This window comes from Eurosta solidaginis, chromosome 4 (genome assembly GCF_040869045.1).
Source record: "Eurosta solidaginis isolate ZX-2024a chromosome 4, ASM4086904v1, whole genome shotgun sequence".
In the NCBI taxonomy this organism is placed as follows: Eukaryota; Metazoa; Arthropoda; class Insecta; order Diptera; family Tephritidae; genus Eurosta; species Eurosta solidaginis.
The window spans coordinates 83949735-83977127 of NC_090322.1; the positions used below are offsets into that span (position 1 = coordinate 83949735).

The window sequence follows — 27393 nt, forward strand, 5'->3', positions numbered from 1 at the left end:
TAATAGAAGGAATCAACAAAGAAGATCATCGGTTACATATTTTGCATACGTCTACTTTGTCAATACAGATCAAGTACATTGGCATTTGCAATCAAAAAGGTATTGTTGGTACACCACAGTTTACCGGCAAATATATTTTACCCATTTATATATATATCTACAGACATATATACCCATATTACTTGTACTCAGAAGCGCTGAGACAAGTACATATAACAAAAAACCCAGCATAACTTAGGCGGTTCTTAAAAAAAAAAAAATACACCCCATTGAACACCCATTTACATATACATATACCCACATTCTTGTACTCAGATGCGCTAAGACAAGCCCATATAAAGAACCAAGCATACATTAGGCTGGTTTCAAAAAAAAATTTTTTTTGCCATTTTGACAAATTTTGTTTCTATTTTCACAGCTTAATAAAAGCTCCCATTTCTTCGTAAATTACATTAAATTATAATGCCAAAAACAAACGAAACCCAAAAATTGACCACTGCAGACCAATGCCTGCAGGAATTTATATATGACGGTAACCAATTAGAGGTTTACTGCTCAAGATGGTCACCCTCCCTAGCTACCGATTTATCAGAGTGTATGCTTAAGGTCAAATTAAAAGACCTTGATAAAATATGGGCGAAGGTGCTAGAGTCCATCGAGAAGTAAGTTTTTCAGATAATTACACAGATGTTAGCGGCTCGGTTGAGCAAAGATTCGCTAAATGCATGGAAACCTATCAAACATGCAAATCTGAAATTATGGAAGCCTTACAAACTTTCAACACTGCTAGCACAAACCAACAACAAATACCCGCCCACCCAATAAATGAAACAAAGTCAAATGGTTGTTATTTGAAAGTACCAGCATGTGACACCGAAGTCGTTCCTGGTGGATGCGAAGACTGGCCATCCTTCAGAGATATGTTCACGGCAGTCTATAAAAAACCACCCTAAATTATCACCCGCTCAAAAATTATACCACCTACGCCTGAAAACAAAAGGACAAGCTGGACTTATTGTCAAACAATACCCACTGAGCGATGATAATTTCGAGCTTGCCTGGCAAGCACTCAGATCTAGGTACGAAAATAAAAGGATAGTAGTCGACAATCAACTGAAGGCGCTGTTCAACCTACCCACAATATTTGCAGGAAACGGAGAACAAATACAGAAGATGCAGGCAACAATCAACAACTGCAAGTCAACCCTTTACACCCAAGGAATCCCAACAACGGACTGGGACCAATCCTCGTTTACCTCTGCTCATCCAAGCTGCCAAGTGAAAACCTTTCACTATGGGAACAATCCCTCAGCTCCCGAAAAGAACTCCCACTTTGGGCAAAGAGTATATATTTGTTAAGAGGCGTCACTCGATACTTTTGTTGTTACAAAAGCAAATTACTCGATGTTTTCTCAAGGTAGTCGTTGGTTTTTTTTGTCAGATGTATTTATAAAAACGCCTTCTATACATTTTCGTGGGGTATTTGTGTTTATTTTATTGATTGTATTAAATTAATTAATTAATTCTCTTTCCAAAAATTGTAATTATGCAAAGTAACTTCACCGCATAAATATATAGGATGCAGTTAAAGAAAACTAAACAAAACTTCCTTGAGAATCACATTCGACATGACAGGGTTGCTTTGGCAACAACAAAAGTATCGAGTGACGCCTCTTAACAAATATTGCTTTGGGTTGATATGAATAAATTTTTGAGCAGCAGATACAAGGTAGTAGAGAGACTAAGTACCTATAGACCAGGCAAGGTGAAACCCCAATTTTCCAGTTTTACACCACGAATGGTGAATCAAAACTCGACCCAATCTAATAACAATAGAACACACTCTTATCACACGGAGTTCAATAAAACGGCTTCGTGTAGATTATGCAACCAATACCACGCAGTCAAATCTTGCGTTAGGTTTAGGAATTTATCGGTATCAGACCGAATCAAATTTGTGAGAGAAAATAGTTATTGCGAAAACAGTTTATCAACGTCACACCCCAAGAACGAATGTAAAAGTAGTTTCACGTGCGTATATTGCCAAAAGCGTCACCATTCGCTACTGCATTTGCATCCCAAACCCCAATAATCACAACCAAACCCCAGAGCTCAAAATGCCCAAGCCGGCACCCCTAGGAGAACGGACGACGAGCGAACCTCAACATCGAAAGCCGCCGCAAGAGCCACCGCATTGTGGTGCGCATTTGCATCTGCGCCTATGACCAACCGCTCTTTGCGCCCTTCCTCCTGTACTAGCCTTTTGCACTCCCCGCAGCATGGGCCATGTAGCAGGACGCCAGGATAAATGCCTGCTTATTCTTTTGCTCAACGGCCACCGCTACGAGATCCTCAGTGGTGTAATTAGGCAGCATATATGAATGCAGCTGTTTCCTTACCATTACTACAGCTCGCACCCGTCCCTCCGTTTGCGCGTAGTAAACGCCAAACCCGCGCGCGCTAAGTCCAGAAACCTTTCCTCCCGATGAGAGCCACGGCTCCTGGATCAGCGCCACGTCAAACGAACCCTTCTCAAGGGTTAGGAGGAGTTCGCTCGACGCCACTTTACTGTGTTGGAGGTTTATCTGTAGGACTCGCAGCACCATTGGGCTGTTTGTCCCCCTCCAGCACCTTCGTCTTGACGTCGTCGTCCTCCCCTTGCTCTTTTGGTTTAGAGTATTCGAGGCCCCCTTCAGCCTCTCGTGACTGTTGTGCAGGGTGTTCCTCTGTGCGAGTCACAGCACCATTTAGCGGTTGGTCCTCTTCTAGCACGTTCGTGGTGACGTCGGGGACCTCCACCTGTCTTTTTTCCCTTAGGCTTTTGAGGCCCTTTTCGACTTCGCCCACCTCTAGCGTGTTAGGGTTTTTATCCTCGGGACTTCTTTTCCTGAGTCGCATGTAAATTTTGCCAGTGCCAAAGGACATTTTACCAAGCTGCGTGTACAAAATATCCTCCGCCTGCTTGTTTATTTGGAAGATGTAGAACTGACCATCCTCGGTAGGCCGAGATACAGTAAGTACCTTACAATCCTGTGTCGGTATGTTCGGATTCTGATTCTGCAAGAAGTCGCAGTGTATCCTCCGACTTCATCACGCATGGTATCTATAGAAAATAATAATTTTCTATTTAATTTTAATTAATAATTTAAAACTTTATTTTTTTAAAAGACATTTCACTTTTTGATAAATAAAAATAAATAATCTAATAATAATAAATTTAAAATATAACAAGTATATTTGTTACGAGTAGATAACTCTACATATACTCCCCCTCCAGTGAAACGAAAAATTTATTTTTTTAATGTTAATTTACAGTGTATATTGATTACTGTGAGAATTTTTGTGTTGTAGTTTGAAAAATGTTTGAATTTTGTGTTGTAAATATATTGTAATTTTTTTGTTTTTAAATTGTCAGAATTTTAAGAAAGTGTTTATGTAAGTGTGTTAAGTTTACGTTGGTATTGATGTAAGTACTCAATCTTTTGGTGATTCGATGTACTTGATAGTTTATTTTTATTTTTTAATTTTTGGTAGGTGTTGTTATTATTTATATATTTATGTATATTAATATTTGGTTGTGTTATTGTTATGTTGTTGAGGCTTAAAATATCTTAATAGTTGTTTGTGAATTATTGTCAATTATAATGATGCGTTTGAAGAACCTAGAATGAGGTTGAATGATAGTAGATGGCAACTTTGTGTGCACAATCACTCAAAAATTAAAAACTTGTATTATGCAGAATATATGTTCAATATATAATTGTACTCTGCATAATGTATGTCCAAGTTGTTGATAAGGAATGAAATTTTGAATATTTTATTCGTTCATGGCTGATATGAATTTATCATTAATTGAGTCATGTTAATAGGTATATTGTTGCGTTTTTAACATGACTTACATTTCAATGTGAAATATTGGTATTTAGGAAAATATTTCGTTAAAAGTTATTTTAAAAAATGTTTATAGATTTTTTAAAATTGTAGAAATTTGCTTGATTTTTAAAAATCATAGTTTGTTCTTTTTTTTGTAGAGTATTGCGTTACTTTCGAATTGAAAATGAACTTATTTGTATTGCGGAGTATGTATGTCTGTTGTTGTAAAATATCTTATATGTATAGATGATAATATTCTTGAATATAAACTGGAGAGGAAGTGTACATAATTCAAATGTACTTAATTAAACTATAATTTAGAAAAATTAATTACATTTTTGTATGTATGTAATAATTTCTCCTTCATTTGTATTAAAATATAAATTTAATATTTTGTTTGTTAATTGGTTCAACGAAAGATTTAGACAACGAACTTTTATTGAAAAAATACGTACTATTTAAAAAAAAAGTGAAATTTTGAACAAAATAGCTCACCAAAAGTTGAGGGTAGGTAGATGCTGACGTTAAAAACATAAATTGAAATTGGATTTGAATGTTGTTATTTTGAATAGAAGAAAATTATTGTTCCAAAATAATCCTCAAGTATATTTTGACGCTCTTTGATTACATATAGTAATTGTCTCCATGCTCTTTCAAGATCAGAAGCTGGATACGTTGTAGTTGTAATATGTTCGGCTGATATTTCGACTCGCATAAGAATAACAATGAGACTCAAAATCGTAGGCATTAGTATTGCAAATAGAAATTGTCTACGTTTATTCCAATGTTTGCAATAATCCACCCATAACATCCATTTGAAACGCACCCAATGATAATTCGTTGGAACTAAGCCTTCATCACTGCTATCGGATGTCATTTCCATATTGAAAAATTTCTTTTATTTTAAATATGATTAAAATTATGGCACAAACACAATGTTCTTTGTAGTATTTTATCTTGTTAATTTGGATTTTTGTTTGTAATAGATTGTACAAATCAAATAATTGTAAATTTCACAAAATTTAATTTAGTTTTTAGTATTAGTACTTTTTTATTTAAATTTTATTTGTTCTTCTAGTTATATGAAAACGCATTGAATTAAATTTTAAAATTTCTTTGAAAGTTATATTAAAAAGTCTTCAATGATGTGATGATTCGAGGCAAGATCGTGTGCACATTTGCTGAAACCAGAGATAGTCTGCAATTGGTTCAGGCAGCTACCACAAATGTTCGTTGGTAGCACGTCACTTAGCTGCACTTCTATTTGCGGTATTGTATTGGTCAGTAGCTTTACGATACGTAAAGCACCACATTCAGCAATTGTATAAAATATAGACTTAGATAAATTTAGGTTCGTTGGTAGGAACGCCATTACAGAAAATAATAATTTTCTATTTAATTTTAATTAATAATTTAAAACTTTATTTTTTTTAAAAGATATTATTGATGACTTCAAATATTTTCATTTTTTGATAAATAAAAATAAATAATCTAATAATAATAAATTTAAAATATAACAAGTATATTTGTTAAGAGTAGATAACTCTACAGTATCCATACCTTAACTTTTGGTACCGTGGGAATTTGCGCTTTATCCACCACCTCAAACCGCGCGTTCGTGCCTTGCCTTTGGAGGTTTGGAACCACTTCCTCCAGCCACTGCAAGCTCGCGATGTTGTCGCACGCTATCATCTTCACACCGTTATACCATTCCCCCGAATCAAAGGTTGGAAGGGGCTTACTTGGTTGTTCCCGCATCATCTTAAGCATTAAGCTAATAAGCTCCCTTTCCACAGATCTCCACCTTTCAGTAGTCATTTGTCCGAAAGGACTGCTACGATCAACCAGCGCCACAGTCAGTGACTGCTTTGCCACATCACTCATCTTCTCGGGAAAAGCAGGAGTCTTAGTGTTATCTCCCTTTGGCACCTCCGAGAAAGCCGGAGTCTTAGCGTTAACTCCCTTTAGCACCTCCGAGAAAGCCGGAGTCTTAGCGTTATCTCCCTTTGGCTTATCTCCTACTTCCTTAATTGGAACTTCCCTCTGACTCGCAGCTTTCGAGGTAGTTGCTACCTCGCTATTGGAGCCCATCTGTCTAACAGCTTTGGGCCTACTTGTCTTGTCTATGCGACTGCCCTGCCTCGCGGCTCTAGGACTGGGTCCTTTCTGCCTCTTGAAAGCAGGCTTATCACCTTCCGCTGAATGTTGCCTCTTCATTCTGCCATTCGACGCTTCTTCCTCCTCGTACCGGTTGCAGAACCGAGGGTTTCTCGCAGCAAACCTTTTGAACTGCCTTCGACCTACTTCTACCGCTTCATGGGCCCATTCCAAGCGCTCGATCTCCACTTCTGTTGGGTCGACCACTGCTCCCAAGCGTTGAACAATTCTTAGTGCTGCACGGTACTGCGAGAGAGCTCTTTTACTTCCACCGCTCCGTACCCTTCTCCACTCTTCTACTCCGTTTTCATTTGTGTGCTTCTCCAACACGGAGTTCATTGAATCAGCACTACTCTCGCTCCCCGAGCCCGTCGCATCGCTTAATTCGTATTTGTCGTCCTTGGATTGCGACTCAGTCCTCCTCTTTACATCGTCCTTATTAGAGTCAGTTAATGAGTCGTTCATCTGGGTCGTACGATCACCTGCCCGACAAAGCGGGCTCAGCGGTCCAGTATTATATACGGGGAAAGAAGCGTCCGCCACAGCAGCGCCCCTTGCTGTGGTAAGGCCATTAATACTTCCCGAGGTGGCCCGGTATCGGGAAGGCTCCGTTCGAATACAGCCGAATTTATCCCCTGGCTGCAAATCGTCCAATAGGCACGGTCCTCATACCACCCTGGATTAGGGGGTTGGCAGTTCTTGGTCACCGACATCCCGCCGCCCCCGTATGAGGCGAAACAGCGTAGATGTCAGTCCTAACCAGCTCCGCCTCATAGTCGGGCGCTATGGAGTTCGGCTAAGCCCTCACACCAACGACAAGGCGCCTACCCTAGTGAGGAAATCTAACAAGTATAATTTTATTTTCAATAATCCAAATTTTATGTATCATAAAAATCAATGTTTATAATAAACAAAAAAAATTTAAAAAAAAAACAAATAACAAGTAGTTATTAAACAAAGTATATATAAATTAATGACCACGCAGAGACACTACATAAACGCCCTGCTTGGTCAACTGTATGTGGGAGTAGTCGAACTAAGTATAGAGGTAGAGTTCTTCTCGAAACTATCCCTGAGGCTAGAGCTTCTAAACGAACCAGGAAATACACATTCGACACTGGCAGTAGGCGCTCCATTATAGATCTCACGTTTGCTAGTAGCCACATAGCGAGGCGAGCAAAGTCCTTCATTAGTAACGTCTACACAATCAGTGACCACAAAGCTATTAGCTTAGAGCTAGTGGAATCTTGAACCACAAACATTTGATGTTGTTTGAAATGATGCCACAATACTAAGAACACATGCGGAGTACCTTTCGGTACAAATACCTAAGTCATTACGTACGACGTAGGTTGCTTCCATGCCAAGAAGTCGCGCCAAAGGAAATCGGACTTATGTATACTGGTTGCACGATGAAAAAGCGGAGGAGCGTAGAAATTTCTAGAAAGCACAGCGAAGGGAACAGAGGGAATGCTTATCACCACGATATGGTGGGATACACACTACCTACAAAGCACAAACAACAGCGCTATAAAATGCTATAAAAAGAAGTAAGAATGCGTGCTTCAAGAAACTAATGGATAGTGCCGACGTTGATCCTTTGACAATTTGCTTACAGAAGAGCGATGGCTAAATTAAAGGGCAGAAATCAGAACAACCTACATGCCCAATAATATCAATAGGAATCGTCGAAACTATTTTTCCGACACAAAATTACTGGTCCTACCAAAGTGGAGTCCTCGAAGGTGTGGAAACCTCGCGAATAACATAGCATGAGGTACTGGATGCAACATATGGAAATGCCGATAATAAATCCCCTGGACCGATTGGTGTGCCAAATATAACCCTTAAATGCGCGAGAAGGTCTAGAACATCAGTATTTACAGACCTCTTCAACGCCCGCAAACGTCAAAGACTTGTTCTTTTGCTGAAACCTGGTAAGATGCCCGACCAGCCATACTCATACAGCCAACTTTGTATGTTGGATTCAATAGGAAAGATTCTGTTGTTGTTGTGTTAACAGTGCTTCGCCCAATTCAATGCGCACGACCACTCACAACTGTCAGCAAAGTCATTTAACGGGAGTCCAATGAAACTGGCAGAGTCAACAGGGGCGGATCATGGAGAGATTGGTGTTAGGGGCGTCGGTTCCACATTGAAAAGTGGCATGCGCCTTGAAGGTCAGAGTATTATCGAACGTTACCGGTAAGATCTTTGTTTGACTGACAGTCGGTAGCGTAACACCATCGACGTGAACGTCCAATATTTGAGTCATCTGTTTCTTCCACTCGCAAACAGAGTGGCCGTGGATTTTGTCGATGGTAATGTCAGGTTGCGCGACGTGAAGAAACTAAAAGATCGGGAAGAGCCAGGTTCCGTTGCCATAATCGTGAAGTCTTCGGCATAGGGAATGTTTGTCACTCCTTCTCATGGGGAAGTGAATTTCAATATGTAGAAATTAAACAGAAGCGGGGATAGGACACCACCCTGTGGTACCCTTGTTTAATTTTCCTAGGCTTTGAGATTTCGTTCCTAAATTGAACCGACGCTTGCCGACCATTCAGATAATTTGCGTCGATCTTTTTAGGCAAGCGGAAAGGTGTGAGCCTTCTGTCTCGGAGTAGCGTGCCGTGGTTGATTGTGTCAAAGGCTTTTGACAGGTCAAGTGCCACGAGCACCGTCCTGTGATGAGGTTTTTCCTGATTTAGTCCGTAATTTATTTGAGTCTTTATGGCGTTTATCGCGGTGGTGGTCCTATGCATTTTGCGCAAGCCATTGGCGAAAGCATTGATATCGGTAGATATGACTCAGCTTCGTTAGCTGGTTTACCAGGCTTTAGTAGTGGAATTAACCTTGCCATTTTCCATTATTCGGAAATAAAAAAGGACTTCAGCGGCAGGTTGAAAACTTGCGTTAGGTAGTTTATTCCCTCAGCACCGAGGTGTTTTAGCATTTCCATGGCTATTGATTTAGAGGGTTTGTCCTTGTGGATGGCTTCTTCAACCTCTATGTGGGTGATGGTAAGGCGTGGCGCATCGTATTTGTGTTTATGTGCCTTATTTGCAATGTCTGGACTTGTCTACTGAAGAATGCATTATAAATTGTTGGCAAAAGGCGCTAGCGCATTTCTTCTAATCAGATAAAGTTTTTTCGCGAAGGCTATAGATACTTTATCGTTGTATTAGTTGGATTAGACAAGGATTTGACGGTGGACCACAATTTACCATCACCCGCAGAAAGGTTGCAGTTCCTTATTTGCTCGTACCATTTCGCACCTTTGTGTTCATTTACCAGCCGCATAGTATCCAAGTTAAGACTTCTAATGTGGGGGCCTCTGGGGCCGAGTTGTCTCGCCAGGTCATATTCTCTTGCTAAGATTGCAGCTTCAGCAGGGAAATGCGGTATGATTTCGGGTATTCCACCGGCCGGAATTAAGCATACAGAAGCTGAAGCGATGACCTTGCGGAGAACTTGTAACTCTGGTAGTGAGAGATCAGTGAAAATTCATCTGTCTTGCAGATGCCGCTCGGATAACCATAAAATATGTAGCATGACGCAAATTGGAAGAGAAGCTGGGTTTAAGTCTCCTCGGAGGTAAATCGCGTCAAGTATTTTTTTTATGACATTAAACGTTTTGTAGAAAGATTAACTAAATAGGTTTTTAAATAGAACTTATGTACTTTGAACAGGTGTGGACAACAGAGAAAGTGGTGTTAGCGGCTATGAGGTGGGTTTTGTCGAAGGCTGAGGTAGCACTCAGTCAATCCAGGGTCAAGTAGAGGTCCCACAAACCCACACTTAATAAGAACACAGTAGTTATGTGTTAATGACGAATACACACACACACACGGCTTGAAGGGTAGTGAGGGCAGCAGCTTTCCGTACAAAGATAGCGGGGCAGGGAGGCGAGCGGCGGCTAATGGTCGCTGTAGTAGCGGAGGGGTCGGTACGGTGGTTGAACGGCGGTGCAGGAGCGGACGGGTTGGAATGGTGATCCGGGGGCAGCGGCGGGATCAACGCGGCGGCCGGACGGCGGGCAGTATTAGCGGATGGATTGGTGCAGTGGTATGGGCGCAGTGGCAGGAGTAGCACGGCGGCTGGACGGCGGACATTATTAGCGGACGGATTGGTACAGCGGTACGTGCGCAGTGGCGGGATTAGCACGGCGGCTGGACGGCGGACAGTGAAAGCGGACGGATGGATGTAGCGGTATGGACGCAGTGACGGCACAAGCGCGCTGGCTGGTAGCGGCGGCTAACGGTCGTCGTAACAGCAGCGCAACGGCGGTAGGATAGCGGGCGGCTGACGGTCGTCGTAGCAGCGGCGCAACGGCGTAGGATAGCGACGACAACAATAGGGCAACGGAGCGAGTACCCGTGGTGTGGCCAAGGCGAGGTGTCGGTGCAAACGTTCTACTTGATTATCTTTTCGGGGGTTACCAGTAGCGGATGTTGCGGGTGGCGGCTTCCTATAACGACGCTGTCTCAGTGGCGGCGGCGGAAGGACCTGCGAGGAATGAATGAATTATGGCTAGTGCCGGTCCGCTAGCTGGACACCACCGCACGATGGCGGGGCTGGACGCAGAGTTTTACCAGTCGGAACTCCGTGGGCTGAGGGGAAGTGCACCTTGGCGGCACAACTGCAGCCCCTTTAGCTTGTGGACCGGTCTACGACCGGAGCCGTGGCGGAGGGGAAAAGGGCTGGATGGTCATGAGGCGGCGAGCGCCCGCCCCACTTAGCTGGGACACGGGCGAGAAAACCATAAACGCGACAACCCGTTGTCCCGCAAGTAAAGGGTTACCCGTTCCCTGACATAGCCTCTTTCCACTCCGTGGTGTGGTTGGCTCAATCGCTTTTAGTGCTGACTCGCTAGCTGGACACCAGCGCATCCATGCCTGCACTATGGCAGTTCTGGACGCGGAGTTGTACAAGCCGGAACTTTGTAGGTCGATCCGTGGCCTGAGCGGAAGTGCGCCTTAGCGGCACAGCGGTAGACCCTTTAGACGACGAGTCGCTCTACTGCCGGAGCCAGGACTGCGGGGAAGGGGTGTGTTTGCCAAACGGCGGTGAGCCCACCTCCCTTACTTAGCTTGGACACGGGCGAGAAACCCATAAAGGCGACAACCCGTTGTCCCCGCAAGCAAAGGGTGACCAGTGTCGTGGCGGCACCCCCCTTTCCCTCTGGAAGTGGGATTGGCTCGTTCGCTGGACATCGCTCATCCCGAGGTCGCACACTAAGGTCTGGTGCCGGGGGGCGGTGCACCAGCTATGTCCTTGCCGGTTCGTAGGCTGCGAGGAGAAACTGGGCCCGAAGGCGCCACGCTACGCAGCTGTAGAACCGGGTCGGATGGAGCCTTAGCTGAGAGGAAGGGGCGGGGTAGCCCTAAGGCGGCGAGCCCACCCCCCCCCCCCCCCTACTTAGCTGGGACACGGGCGAGAAAACCATAAAGGCGACAAACCGTGGTCCCCGCAAGCAAAGGGTGACCCGTGCTAAGGCAGCACCCCTTTCACTCAGTTGGTCAGGAGGAGTGACTGGGCTGCTTAATAAAGCAACCACTTCCTCTGACTAACTTGCTAGGAATGAAGTGCCAACAGCAAATTCATTCTCTTTTATACTACTTCTGCTATGATGCGAGTGAGAAATGAGCCGCTAAATGGACACTTCAGTGAATTGCATTTTATTGTTGATCGCCGTGTTATGCATATACATTGTTGTCGCCAAATGCCATTCGAATGCATGGGTATGTAACTGCTGCTGTTGGCTACCTGTTAATGTACTGTGCGTGTATACTCTCGGGCGTAGGCAAAAAAGGATTACAGTGGGGGCCTCAGGCGTAGGCGGAAAATGGTTACAGTGGGGGTCGTGCTATTGTAACGCTACGTTACAGTACCCCTCCCGCTTCGGTTGACGCAAAGCTGCTGTAAAGAAAAGGAGTATCACGCCAGGCCTGGCCTAGCTGTTATATGTATGCCGTTATGCCGGCTTTGCCGGGGTGTATGCGTGCATCATTTTATTAACATTTTTTTTCCATAAAATATACAGAGTCATTCCACTTATACCTAACAAAGTTAGTTCCAAAAAAATGTTTACATATCAGGTTTAATTACAATTTCATTGTTCTTAAAACTAACAGAATATTTAATTTTAAAATAAATCAAAATTCATAAATATTATAAATAAGTTGCCATCCTTCTTCTTCTTCCATCCTTGACACCTTGGCGCTGTGCTCATCTACCTCGTGTTGTGATTCCATTATGACCATTAGGTATTCGGTGATATAGGGAAAATTTTGTACCCTTTGTATTTTGAATCGGTTGAGTGGCTACTGCTACTGCTACCTCCGTGTGCACCCGCTCTGACGTCGCTTTATGTCGCCTAAGTTTATGTCTGCTGGAGATGCTTTTGTACACTCTTTGCTGACCATATTTACTGCAAATGCCAATTGTGGAGTCTCCTAATCCCACGTGCCGTGGTCGCTCAAGAACGGTGCTAACGCTTTTCAGCCGAACTGCTTCCCATTGTCGGTGAAGAAGGTTTTCGGACAACCAAGTCGGTATAGGACCTTTTCTTGTAGCGAGTTGAGCACGCTTGCCGGTTTTGCTTGGCGCGCTGGGATTAACTCGACCCCCTTGTAGAATTTGTAGACCATGAGGTAAGTTCTTCTTTGTTTGGAACATGGTAGTGGTGGCACGAACTCGGCGGTTACTATTTCCCACGGCTGCGGATATTGCATGATTGCCAATAATCTCACCGGGCTCTTCTCTGTCGCCTTTTATTGTGTAAAATATGTTTGGTTCGGTGTTTTGTAACCGGCGGCGCGAGAGCGCATTGCATATCGCGTTCGGCGCTCTTTTTCGGTACTCTACATTGAAGTTGTATTTTTGTATAGCCGGGTAACGGGGGTAGAAGCGTTGATTCAGCGGTCGGTTCTGTTCACGGATGGTCGAATGTTCGGCTGCGGTAATTGGCTAACTGTTTTGCTCAATCTCTTCTGGTGGTGCTCCAGATTTTGACCACAGTTCACGTGTTCCCGGCTGGTCATTGTACATAGTGTGTCTAGCTCGGCTGATCTGCTGGTCAAGGTGACTTCTAACGGCTGGCCATCTAGCATGAGGGTGACTCCCCTTTCCCGTAGCAAGTCCATTCCTAAGATCAGCCGTTCTGCCAGGTTCGGGATGACGGACATCATTGCGTTAGTCGTTCGTCCTTGGTACGTAATCCTTCTGGGTAGGAATTCGAACTGTAGATACACGTCTGGTCTGCCAATTGGACGCTCCGCCTGTTAAGACGTGGTTTGATGTTGCTCCTCTCCAGGTGATTTCGTATTGACTCATCGACGTATGAAAGGGTGGCGCCAGTGTCCACTAGCGCGCGCACGTTCATGCCCTCGACGGTTATCGGAATGTCGAAACGGTAATCTACTTGCATTTCGGCAGCGGGCTCGCAGGCTGGTGGTTCCATTGGATTCGGTGGCTGAACAAATAACAGAACAGAAGAGCAGAACATTCTCCAGCGGCCCCTACATTGGGAGCGGTGGTGTCCGCGTTCCTTGCACCGCCAGCAGCACTCCTTGCTATCGTAATCCGTTTGAAAATGATACAGGCTGTGTTCCACCACTTTGCTCTGTTTCGCTTCCTCGCTTTTTAGCAGCTCATATTCCTCCGTTATTTCCAGGAGCTCGTCGATCGTCCTAAACTCGCTGCGTTTAACGAAGAGGTGGTACTCAACGCGTAGGCCATCGTAGATCCGTTCAAGGTGGTTTTCCTTACGCATTTTCGGGTGTTGGCGGATCAGCGTTTCCAATGCGATGATGTAGTCTTTGGCTTTTTCACGGCCGTGTTGCTTGCGTTGTCGGATGGCCTCTTCCATATGTCGAAGATGACGCTTGGGCAGGAAAAAATGTTCCACCTCCGTTCGAAAATCGCTCCATTGGTAGATTTGTTGTTTACGGATGCGGTACCATTGGAGTTCTTTGCCACGTAGAAGTTCCGGCAGCGTCGACGGGGATGCGGTAACATTCGGCAAGCTCCTATATCCTCTCCAGAAATTCGTGCAGCGATTCTTCTCCCGAAAAATGCAAATCCCTGCGGCGAACGGTATTCATTAGCTCACCGTCGCACATTTCGTCTCGTTTCGGTGGTGCGCGTTCTCTGTCATGCGCATGCGGTTGGGGACTATGAACCTGGATGGTGGGGATTGACTTGGTCGGTGGTGTGGGGGTGATATTCATAACGGTTACTGTCGGTGTTGGTAGTTTAACTGGTTGCCCTTCTACTTCCTTCTCCAACTCCTTCTGTAGGTCTTCGCTTGATTTCCTCGTGCGTTTTGTTTGCACGTACATGCTCAGTGCGTAGCGCAGATCGTCTACGGTTTGGCCCTCCACGTAGATCTTATGCTTCTTGCACTCATCTATCAGCCTCTCCCTTTTCAGTAAGCAGATCCAATTAAGCGAGTCGGTGTTCAGCGTCGTACCTTCGGGGGTCGGTGTGTTTGTTGTTTCTGGTAGAGTGTTCGTCGAGCCCGCCCCGGCAGTGTTGGTGGTTCTTATATTTGGTTTTCCACTGTCATCTGCGGAGGAGGGTCCCTGCTTGGGCGCCATTTATGAGGTGGGTTTTATCGAAGGCTGAGGTAGCACTCAGTCAATCCAGGGTTAAGTAGAGGTCCCACAAACCCCCACTTAACAAGAACACAGTAGTTATGTGTTAATGACAAATACACACACACACACACGGCTTGAAGGGTAGTGAGGGCAGCAGCTTTCCGTACAAAGATAGCGGGGAGGGAAGCGAACGGCGGCTAATGGTCGTTGTAGTAGCGGAGGGGTCGGTACGGTGGTTGAACGGCGGTGCAGGAGCGGGCGGATTGGTATGGCGGTCCGGGGCAACGGCGGAAACAACGCGGCGGCCGGACGGCGGACAGTATTAGCGGACGGATTGGTGCAGTGGCGGGAGTAGAACGGCGGCTGGACGGCGGACAGAATTAGCGGACGGATTGGTGCAGCGGTATGGGCGCAGTTGCGGGATTAGCCCGGCGGCTGGAAGGCGGACAGTATTAACGAACGGATGGATGCAGCGGTATGGACGCAGTGACGGCACCAGCGAATCGGCTGGACGGTGATAAGGTAGCGGCGGCTAAAGGTCGTCGTAGCAGCGGCGCAACGGCGGTAGGATAGCGGGCGGCTGACGGTCATCGGAGCAGCGGCGCAACGGCGGTAGGATAGCGACGGCAACAACAGGGCGACGGAGCGCGTACCAGTGGCGTGGCCAAGGCGAGGGGGCGGTGCAAACGTTCTACTTGACGTTTTCGGGGGGTTATCATTAGCGGATTTTGCGGGCGGCGGCTTCCTATAATGACGCAGTCTCAGTGGTGGCGGCGGAGGGACCTGCGGGGAATGAATGAATTATGGTTAGTGCCGGTCCGCTAGCTGGACACCACCGCCTCAATGCCCGCACGATGGCGGGGCTGGCCGCGGAGTTGTACCAGCCGGAACTCCGTAGGCCGATCCGTGGGCTGAGGGGAAGTGCACCTTGGCGGCACAGCGGTAGCCCCTTTAGCTTGTGGACAGGTCTACGGCTGGAGATTTGTGTATTTTTGGGAGCCCGTAGATCCTTGGGACTAGCGCAGTGGTTGTCACGAGTTTATTTCTTTCAGCTTTCGTAATTATATCCAATTTAAAAAGTTTGTCTACTAAATTATTTTTTTTGGTTTGTAGTCTAGAAGTAAGATCTTGCTTTTGGATTCTGTACGTGCTTAAGTCCTTTAAAATATCTTCCATATTTTCGTTGTATTCCTTGGTCTCCATTGCCACAGTTTTACTTCCTTTATCCGATGTTAGAATTTTAATATGGTCATTTTCTTTAAGGAACTTTCGAGTTTGCTTCACTGTATCAATTATGGCACAGTCTAATGTCGTTTTTCGGTTTGTTGCTGTGTGATCTTTTATTAAGAGAGAGAATTTGGTACGTGCTTCCTATTGCTTTTCTTTATTTTCCAGTGTCTGTATTAAGTCCTCACCATCGGCAATCTATTGAAACAGCGGAAATTTGGAATTTTCTACTGGCAAAGCGAACTTTGGACCCTTAGCCAGCAGAGCTTTAACATCTAGCGGGAATTCAACATTGGTTTTGTTTACAAACCAATCTTCGCGTTGGTTATTGTTCACAAAATTGTTGTTTCGTGCGTTCCTCAGTTTTTCATATTTTTCTTCTTACCGCCTTTTTAGTATTGTCTTTAGATTATTTGAAATATTTTCTTCCCTCTTAGTAAATTCCAACAAGTCCTCTTCGTTCAGCTGATTTTTAAGTTGTATTGTTTTTTCTTCTATTTGTTGTTGTTGTCTTTTTAATATGTTATGCTTATGTTTGATAATTAAGTTTAATATTTTGGAGTGGTAGTAGTGTGTGTGCCTGTCTAAAGCTTTGTATATATCTGGATGTGTGTCAGAGTCAAACAAAAATAATTGCTTACATCTAGTGGAATTTTTTATAAAGCTAGGGATTAATTTTGATTTTCTGCATTTTAAAAGATATTTTAAATTTGACTTTGCTTTTACCAATTTCTTAGATATATTTTGAAATTTATTTATTACTGCCTTAGAGTTGTCATAGTTTTTCCTTAATTTTGCATACCCCATCTTTTGTTGTTGCATGCTTACGGCGTGCCTTCCGCTCATTATACATTGATGATTTTAGTGACCTGTTTTGATCAAATATTGATTTTTTGCCGGCTCAAGGTCTAAAAACCCAATTGAAAAACAAATTTTTTCGGTTTTTTTATGCCAATATATTTCGGCTAAACTGCGGTAACCTTCCTCAGGGCCTCTGAAAACAACATAAAAACATAGAATGAAACGATTAACTATCACATATTTCACTAATAAAAAGTAAAAATTAACAAAAAGTTTACAAACAAAAAATTTAACAAAAATTCACAGTTACATCATTTGACATTAACATGCATTGTTTGGTGTTTACGTCTGCACCGTCTAATCAGGTGTTTGCTACTGTCCTATTGTTGTTTAGTAGATGACGATACGCATGAGCACATCCATCACAGTCCGTTCATTCGCATTTTTGTGGGCGTGTTAATTATGTGTAGCATTTCCAATGTGTATCGTTTGTTGTAGTTTTGCTCTTGCGCGAGAATCTCTGCTGCATCGAAGTTTGGTGAGTGCCCACTAGCCGCACAGTGTGTCATGAGTGCAGTTTTTTGAAAATTAACGTGATGACATTGTTTATAGTCTGATTTGTGCTGGGACAGTCTCGTTTTTATACTCAGTTGAGCAGAACTCACAGAGTATATTAACCTTGATTGGATAACGGTTGGTTGTACAGGTATAAAGGAAGCGAGATAGATATAGACTTCCATATATCAAAATCATCAGTATCGAAAAAAATTCGATTGAGCCATGTCCGTCCGTCCATCTGTCCGTTAACACGATAACTTGAGTAAATTTTGAGGTATCTTGATGAAATTTGGTATGTATGTTCCTGAGCACTCATCTCAAATCGCTATTTAAAATGAACGATATCGGACAATAACCACGCCCACTTTTTCGATATCGAAAATTTCGAAAAAGTGCGATAATTCATTACCAAATACGGATTAAGCGATGAAACTTGGTAGGTAAGTTGAACTTATGACGCAGAATAGAAAACTAGTAAAATTTTGGACAATGGGCGTGGCACCGCCCACTTTTAAAAGAAGGTAATTTAGAAGTTTTGCAAGCTGTAATTTGGCAGTCGTTGAAGATATGATGATGAAATTTGGCAGGAACGTTACTCTTATTACTATATGTCTGCTTAATAAAAATTAGCAAAATCGGAGAACGACTACGCCCACTTTTTAAAAAAAAAATTTTTAATTAAAATTTTAAAATAAAAGTTAATATCTTTACAGTATATAAGTAAATTATGTCAACATTCACCTCCAGTAATGATATATTGCAACAAAATACAAAAATAAAAGAAAATTTCAAAATGGGCGTGGCTCTGCCCTTTTTCATTTAATTTGTCTAGGATACTTTTAATGCCATAAGTCGAACAAAAATTTACCATTCCTTGTAAAATTTGGTAGAGGCTTAGATTCTAGGACGATAACTGTTTTCTGTAAAAAAGGGCGAAATCGATTGAAGCCACGCCCAGTTTTTATACACAGTCCACCGTCTGTCCTTCCGCTCGGTCGTTAACACGATAACTTGAGCAAAAATCGATATATCTTTACTAAACTCAGTTCACGTACTTATCTGAACTCACTTTGTATTGGTGTAAAAAATGGCCGAAATCCGACTATGACCACGCCCACTTTTACGATATCGAAAATTACGAAAAATGAAAAAAATGCCATAATTATATACCAAATACGAAAAAAGGGATGAAACATGGTAATTGTATCGGTCTATTGACGCAAAATATAACTTTAGAAAAAAACTTGGTAAAATGGGTGTGACACCTACCATATTAAGTAGAAAAAAATGAAAAAGTTTTGCAGGGCGAAATCAAAAGCCCTTGGAATCTTGGAAGGAATACTGTTCGTTGTATTACATATATATATAAATTAGCGGTACCCGACAGATGATGTTCTGGATCACCCTGGTCCACATTTTGGTCGATATCTCGAAAACGCCTCACATATACAACTAATAATACCTTTAATTTGATACCCATATCGTACAAACACATTCTAGAGTCACCCCTGGGCCACGTTTATGGCGATATCTCGAAAAGGCGTCCACATATAGAACTAAGGCTCACTCCTTTTCAAAATACTCATTAACACCTTTCATTTGATACCCATATCGTACAAAAAAATTCTAGAGTCACCCCTGGCCCACCTTTATGGCGATATCTCGAAAAGGCATCCACCTATAGAACTAAGGCCCACTCCCTTTTAAAATACTCATTAACACCTTTCATTTGATACCCATATCGTACAAACAAATTCTAGAGTCACCCCTGGTCCACCTTTATGGCGATATCTTGAAAAGGCGTCCACCTATAGAACTAAGGCCCGCGCCCTTTTAAAATACTCATTAACACCTTTCATTTGATACCCATATCGTACAAACAAATTCTAGAGTCACCCGTGGTCCACCTTTATGGCGATATCTCGAAAAGGCGTCCACCTATAGAACTAAGGCCCACGCCCTTTTAAAATACTCATTAACACCTTTCATTTGATACCCATATTGTACAAACGCATTCTAGAGTCACCCCTGGTCCACGTTTATGGCGATATCCCGAAAAGCCGTCCACCCATACAACTAAGGCCCACTCCCTTTTAAAACACTTATTAACACCTTTCGTTTGATACCCATATTGTACAAACGCATTCTAGAGTCAATCCTGGTCCACTTTTATAACGATATTCCGAAGAGGCGTCCACCTATAGACCTAAGGCCCACTCCGTTTTAAAATACCCATTAACACCTTTCATTTGATACCCATATAGTACAAACAAATTCTAGAGTCACCCCTGGTCCACATTTATGGCGATATCTCGAAAAGGTGTCCACATATAGAACTAAGGCCCACGCCCTCTTAAAATACTCATTAATACCTTTCATTTGATAGTCATATCGTACAAACAAATTCTAGAGTCACCCCTGGTCCATCTTTATGGCGATATCTCAAAAAGGCGTCCATCTATAGAACTGACGCCCACGCCCTTTTAAAATACTCATTAGTATCTTTCATTTGATACCCATATCGTACAAAATAAATTCTAGAGTCACCCCTGGTCCACCTTTATGGCGATATCTCGAAAAGGCTTCCACCTATAGAACTTAGGCCCATTCCCTTTTAAAATTATCATTAACACATTTCATTTGATACCCATATCGTACAAACAAATTCTAGAGTCAGGCCTGGTCCACCTTTATGGCGATATCCCTAAATGGCGTCCATCTATAGAACAATGGCCCACTTCCTCTTAAAATACTCTTTAATACCTTCCATTTGATACACATGTCATACAAACACATTCCAGGGTTGCCCTAGGTTCTTTTTACAACATGGTGATTTTCCCTTACTTTGTCTCCACAGCTCTCAACTGAGTATGTAATGTTCGGTTACACCCGAACTTAGCCTTCCTTACTTGTTCATCCTGTAATTGAAAAGGAACGAAAGAAAATATAAACAAAAACTCATCAGTGTCAGAACTGCATGTAAACTTTTACTTATATGTGCTATGGCCAAAGCTTCCATCGCAACTCCACTTGCTGATTAAAGTATACGTCAAGTTTGTAGGTAAAAAACTAACAAAAACTTCTTGGTTTGCTAAAACTAAATGCTCAACAGTTATATCTAATACGGACTGGACTTTAATTTCCGCACGTTTTTCACCCACATCAATTTCATTTGGATAGCATTTTGTCTTAGCTTTTCTTAGACTATAAAATGATGGATAAACATTATGGCCTGCTTTGATGCTCCACTTCCGAGTCGTTTTGTACCCATGAGTCGTCGACTTGCTATCTACGTAGTATGCTAAAGCTTCTACATTGCTCAAGCATCTTACATTTGGCTCACATGTCATCTTTTTGCCGGATATTTGAGTGGTTTCCTGTGATTTTTGTATAATGTTAGCAGCATTTCTGTTTCCGGACATACGCGTTGATACTTTTGCCGCATAAAGTAACTCACCAGGACTTCTAGATTGCAAGAGGTCATCCACTCGACGCCGGGGTTACCTGAAGAAGTGGTTGGTTGGTCTGATGGCAATTTTGAATCCACCGTTATTGTAAATGTTAAGTCTGGACCCGAAAGCCACTCCGAGTTTTTATTCAAAAATCGCTCCTTATGTCTTCCAGAAGTGTTCCACTTTTGATCCAGCTTCGACGAATATGCCGATATTTGTAAGCTTAAACTTTTTATCGAATACTGGGCTGCTTCGCTTAAATCGTACTTAAGTAAAACAAACCTCAATAATTCTTTATATCTGGTTTCCTTCGAATGTTGAACCCAAATGTCAAACAACTCCGTTCTTGGTACGGTTATAACTAAACTGCTTTGTGTTGTTGATTTTCCGACAGGGTGAATAGTTGATGATTGTTGTGATGACATCTTAAGTGTCGTTGATCGTTCTGATTTGTTATCAGTTGTGCAGTATTTATATTACATTCAGGTATTGGCGTAGATGCCACCAAATGGGGTTGTTTTGTGTAGCGTTCCTGTGCGGTTATACCTGAATTAGGATTGCTTTGTATGTACCTGTTTTTATGCCTTAGTGACTGGTGCGGTAGATTGTGGCAGGTTGAAGTCAGTGATCTTCGCCTTTTTGCTTTTGGTGTGCTCTTGTTGACCTTGCGCGTTTATTTTTGTGTGTTTTATGGCTACGTGTTTGTTCCCTGTACCTGTGAATTGGTTTTGCCGTTTGTAGATCAGCTTTAAAGGTTCAAATATCTCGTCGGAGCTGTTACGTACATACATCCTATTCTATATGTAGAGATAACTAAATCTACAAAAAAAAATTAAAAATAGATGTGCAAAGAATTCGCAATGGTTTTTTCTTTCGACTATTAGAGAATACTTGCGACTATAACATATGTAAAATTTAGCCCGGATGTCGGCGGATGTATGTAACTTTTTTGTCTCTAAATTTAAAAATATAGAGAAAAAATAGCTTTTCTTCTTAATAACGGAATGTTAAATATATTGAAAATACTCTAATTGCAAAAGAATTACTATTAAAAAATTTTACTTACCTTCGAGCTTAGAATCCATCAAAAAAATTATATAAAAGTGTGCACTTAAAAAAAATACGAAGCTTAATATTCAACAAGAATTTTGCAAATTAATCAATGTATTTTACGGCCACTCCTGCCTTCTTACTTCAATTACTCAATACATATGAGCAAAAATATCAAAAAAAAAGCAAAAATCCCGTTATTTCGTTTGTTTTCTTTCATTTCTCATTACACTTTTCTTGGAATAAGAACTTTGTTTTTGTCCAGCTAGCTTGTTCTACACGAAACACTGTGCATTGTAGGCTGGAACGCTTTCCAGAATAGGTTTGTAAGTATATGTATGTATATGAACATTCTTTGCAGCCACGCTATCTCTTCGACGCAGGCCTCCGTCGCGGGATTGGTCGGTAAGTGCTTGAGTAGTAATTTATTAACATTACTTCATACATACAAACATATGTATATATGTGGCAACTACGCTCCCACTTATCATTATATTCATCTAATAATGAGTAAATTAAATGGTATTATATTAATCTCTCAACCTGTGATGCATTTGTTATTGCATTGCGAGAAAGAAGAATAGAGTTAAAAGTAGAGCGTAAAGAGACAAAAAATACACTTACTCCACCAGCTATTTTAGGTATGCAGAAAAATATTAAATTTACTTTAAGTAGAGTTTAATTGAATCGCAACGGGTGCAGTGTATTAAATCGGTGTCATAGTTTATAAATATTTGAAAAAATAAACTTTATAACTAAAACTAAACATATCGACTTTTAAACATAAAAACCCCACATATATCCATTTTTTTAAACAAACGTGCTGGAAGCCAGCAGAGGCTAAGGAGTTGTTGGGCTGCAGTGGCAGCCCGATAATCAGCCACACTACATATTCAGTCATTTTCAGTTGAACCTTTTATTCCGTTCCGTTTTTATGCTGAAGTTTTTTCATATTAAATAAATGTCGATTCAAATTTGATGCATTTTTTTAATTCTGTTCTCTTTATTTTTCATTTTCCTCTTGTTTTAAAGTTTTTGCGTCAATCTTTTTTGCCAATAAAAAAAAATCTTTCTTTAAGCTTCCTAAGTTTTTCACAGTATCTTTTATATATTTATCTATATATGAACGCAACGTAGAGTTAGAAACACTAGTATTAGTTATCTTTTAGTTTTAGCCTTAAGTAAAAATCAATATAATTGAAGGTTTTTTAATTTTCTTTGATCATTATTTTAGGATATATATTTAATAAAGAGTTTTTATAACGTTTTATAAAGAAATTCAAACTATCATATTTATTAGTTTAATGGGTTGAGTTTAGCTCACTATGATCGGCTGAAAACATTAGATTGGTGTGTTACACGAGTGCACTGTGGGGAACATGAGTGTGAGGCTACTGACACACTAGACCGGCTAGGAACCTAGGACCGTAACGGACAGACAAATGTCAGGCAATGGGGGCGTTGCTGCAATGTAGGAGTCAGTGCAACGCCCAAGGCTGCGTCGAGGTTTTACGCAGAAGGGGAGGGATGACTCCACCTGACGTGGACAGACCTTCAGTTTCACCTTTCCTTTTTTGTATGTTTGCAACGTAAATTTCAGGAATGAACCTTTTTTTTGTTTATATAACTGTAGGTAAGGCTGGTGAGCAAAAACTCACCCCACCTGACGAGCTAGCAGGGGCTTGTCAGCATACCACATGCCACGTCCGCTTTACCCCAACAGTCAGTTATATAACAAAAGGCTAAATCAATAAGCTCAATCGTTCGCGGAGCTAAAATATTGGAGGCGTTCGTAACGGGAGACGGCAATACAAAATTTTGAATCGGAGGATCCGATGCGAGCATAGTCTGAGCAGGAAGATTTTGAGATGGAAGATTAGGATCTAAAATCACATGACTAAAAGAATCATCGTTTATGTTTATTGTCTCGGCTATAGTTGCTTTTATGCGACAGATCTTTCAAGCCAGTGTTTAAAAAAGTGTGTGAGCTGTCATGTTATTTGATTTTGCTTGTGATTGCGCTTTTGAGAAAAAACAACAGTCTCAGTTCTAGCACAGGCAAAAAACGAAGAGCGAAAGAAATGAAATGCCGTAAAAAGTCGCGCCTTCGTATATATTTAATTATTGATATTACTGCGGCTTTCCTCAGTGCCCACAGTCGCTGTAAAATCAATGGTTCTGATTTTAACAGTTACAAGGAGTCACAGTCGCAAAAATTAACAATCTCAAAAAGCAGCAGTTGTGAAACATTAAAATCAACGCTTTTTGCAAACTGCAAGCGACTGATATTTTGCGTTTGGTTACGATTTTTGTTTGTAAGACGATGCGATACTACGTTGTACGTAACACGCTATACATGTACATCCAACCACTGGTAGAAATTAGTTTTTGCGTTTACTTCTCAATAATTGTAACTGTATCTTTTTTGTTTGGTGGTTGATATTGTTGCTAAAAGAACATATTTAAAAATTTAAAGAAGAGCAACTACACTATGCAAATTTTTATGCACAGTGGCTGAAACTAAAAATTAAAACTGAAAACATTGTTAACGACTCAAGTCGGTAGCTCGCAACAACAATTGGAAGCATTATTTTGCAGTCAATTGAAAAAATAACTAAAATTTTATTTGATAATAAATTTTTAGTTTCGTGCTTGTTTTAAATTCATGTAATTGTTTTTAATTAAATTTTTTATTAAAAATATAAAAAATATTTATTATTTATATTTTAATAAATATTTATTATTTATTTATTTATATTTTATTTAAAAACAATTACATGAATTTAAATTTAAAGTTTTTCAAAATAAAATATATACACATGTACATACATAAATTGATTTAATGATGATGGGCTTAAAAGACATTAGTCTTATGCTCAACCAACGAGTCTTATAAATAAATAAATATGTATGCAGAAATATCTCATATATTCAATTTTTTTAATATACTTGAAATGGAAATGCATGTAAATATATACATACATAAGTACAGCGTATTACGTACAACGCTGTATCGCCTCATCTAAACCAAAATCATAACCAAACGCAAAATATCAGTCGCTTGCAGTTTGCAAAAAGCGTTGATTTTTATGTTTCACGACTGCTGCTTTTTAAGACTGTTCATTTTTGCGACTGTTAAAGTCAACACAATTGCTTTTACAGTGACTGTGGGCACTGAGGAAAGCCGCAGTAATATCAATAATTAAATATATGAAGGCGCGACTGTTTACGGCATTTCGTTTCTTTCGCTTTTCGTTTTTTGCTTGTGCTTGAACTGGAATTGCTGTTTTTTGTCAAAAGCGCAAGCACAAGCAAGTGTTCGCATTAATAAGTCGACGAACAGTAAATTATATGAAAATTTAAAATTTTGGTGACTTACTATTCCGACTGCAGTTTTTTAAACACTGGTTCAAGCAATTGAACGTCTTGAAGAACGTATTTATTAAATTTTTCGGTCAGTAAAGATAAATCTTTGCTAATCTCGGAAAACCCAATTGTAGTTGCTCTGAAAAGTTTAAAAAGATCAACTTCATACGAACAGCATATCAAATATGACCAACGTAATCCCTTTCGGTCATTTATGATGTTCGTATCACGCTTAATATGGGAAAGCGCATCACAAACCTAGCATGCCACATAGTCTTGGGAAACGCCTTTCATTTGGCAATTTTAAAATGAGCACATTTTATTACAATACCAAGGCATAAGGAAAAATAAAAACAAATAAAAAGTTAAAATGATAAAAAAGGCGGATACTAATACGGAAGCAACACTGTAGTTACTGAAAGCACTGAGCAAGCAGTTTTACATGCACTGTATTATGACGGTCAACAACCCAAAACGCAAACAGCTCTGTTAACAAAAGATGAAAAACAAAAATTGTGCATACAACAACAAAATACAATATCAAATAGGCGTCTTTCAACAGCAACAAATATACCATGCAAAAAACTTGGCAGAACACAAATTTAAAATTTGAAAATGAGCAAAAACTTGCACAAAACCAAAAACTTTAACTTTATAACACCAAGTAGTATAAAAAAAAATATCTACCTTCTTATTTAATACAGAAACTGTAAGATTTTTAGGAAATATAATTTATTTTTCACAAAAAACACAGTAAAACACAACTGCACGGCTTGGGTTTGCGTAACGATAGAGACGCCAGCGAAAGTTTTGGGGCGTGATATCAATGTTGATGTTCCTTTGCCGGATAAAGATCCTGCATGTTCCCATAACAAGCACCATTGAGGTACTAGCCCGACTATCTTGTAAACGATTAATATGACCTATGACCACATACATTAAATCTTCTAGGCCATCCCGTCGTCATCTTGCCGCCCTTCGCCAGTGCCTCGCCTGCTAAATATGTGTTGATACATTCATATTTGTTACAGGGCTCCTCTCGCGTAGGTGAGGTTGTCAATTGAGTTGCGGAAGCTCTGAAGCTATAAAGCAAAGCCGGCCAAAAGTTGCACATTGTGCAATTTGAGTTCGTATTTTCACACCGACACTAACGTGTGATCACGATCGTTTGCTTTCGCTTGTCACTCACTAAAATCAACAGTGAATGCAAAAGGAAAAGTCCATGCTACTTTTTGGGCACATAATAAAAACAATATGCTTCAATGTTAAATTGACTTTTAATACGTTTTAGTTAGTATTGTAACGAACTTAGTGCAATTCCTCTTATTTGCAACCTTATACTAACGTTCGAATCACTAAACTGTTGAATAAATAACTCCACTATTCAATAATGCAAAATGGTATTTATTAGACTACTTTCAAAATAACACTTCTATTGCTAGCCAGATTAGCGTCTTAAATCAAATTGATTGTCGTGTCTCTACTGTTGCTGCCTTTTATACTGTCTGGTTTCCTCGTTGCATATTTCTAGGTTTTTCTATTCTAGAATTTACTGGTTAGTTATCAGCTATAAAATTACCAGCTATAACTACGTTTATAGCTTCCCACATGCGCGTGTATATGTGAGTGATACCTGTACAAATCATTGTCTTCTTTTGTGAGCATCTCAGATAAGATATGTGCATGTGTTTGTGCGTCTCTTCTCCGCTGCTCGTATGGACATATGAGTAGACATAATGATTGATTTGTTGATGTGCATACGAGTCACTGCTTAGTATCGGCTTAGAGATGATAGTACCTCTTAGTGTTGCTAGTATTCGTCACAGTTTTATTAAGTTCCTTTGAACATATATATTAATATTGACAATTTAAATACTAATTATTAATAATTAATTAATTATTATATAAATATATTTTTATACGTTCTACTTAGTTTTATTAATTTTCATAAATTTTTTTTTATTGAATAACTTTCTGTTTTGAAAATATATATTTCTATCTTTACATTTAGTTTGTTTTATAGTTCTTTCTTAATGAAAAAGTGAATTTTTAAAGTAAATTTTGCATTTCTATCATAAAAAAGTTTTATCTGAATAGCTCGACCTCCGCGTTCTTAGTTATACGAATATAAGTAAATATAGTCAGGATTAGCTTGGAATCAAATAACCAAAGTCCTTTTTAATTTGAAACTTCACGGTCCACATTTTCTTTTAGCACACTGTGGGGAATTTTTACACTCACTTATGTAATTGTTTTAGTATTTGTGTGGCCGGCTCTGCTATAAAGCTATGTATTGCGCTTACCAACCC

The 27393-nt window shown here is 40.8% G+C and overlaps 1 protein-coding gene across 4 annotated transcripts in view; it reads right to left on the reverse strand.

Annotated features, from left to right (window-relative positions):
- LOC137250019 (asparagine synthetase domain-containing protein CG17486) overlaps positions 1 to 27393 on the reverse strand; it is a 485148-nt gene that overhangs the window by 234800 nt on the left and 222955 nt on the right. The gene's annotated exons all lie outside the window — the stretch shown is intronic.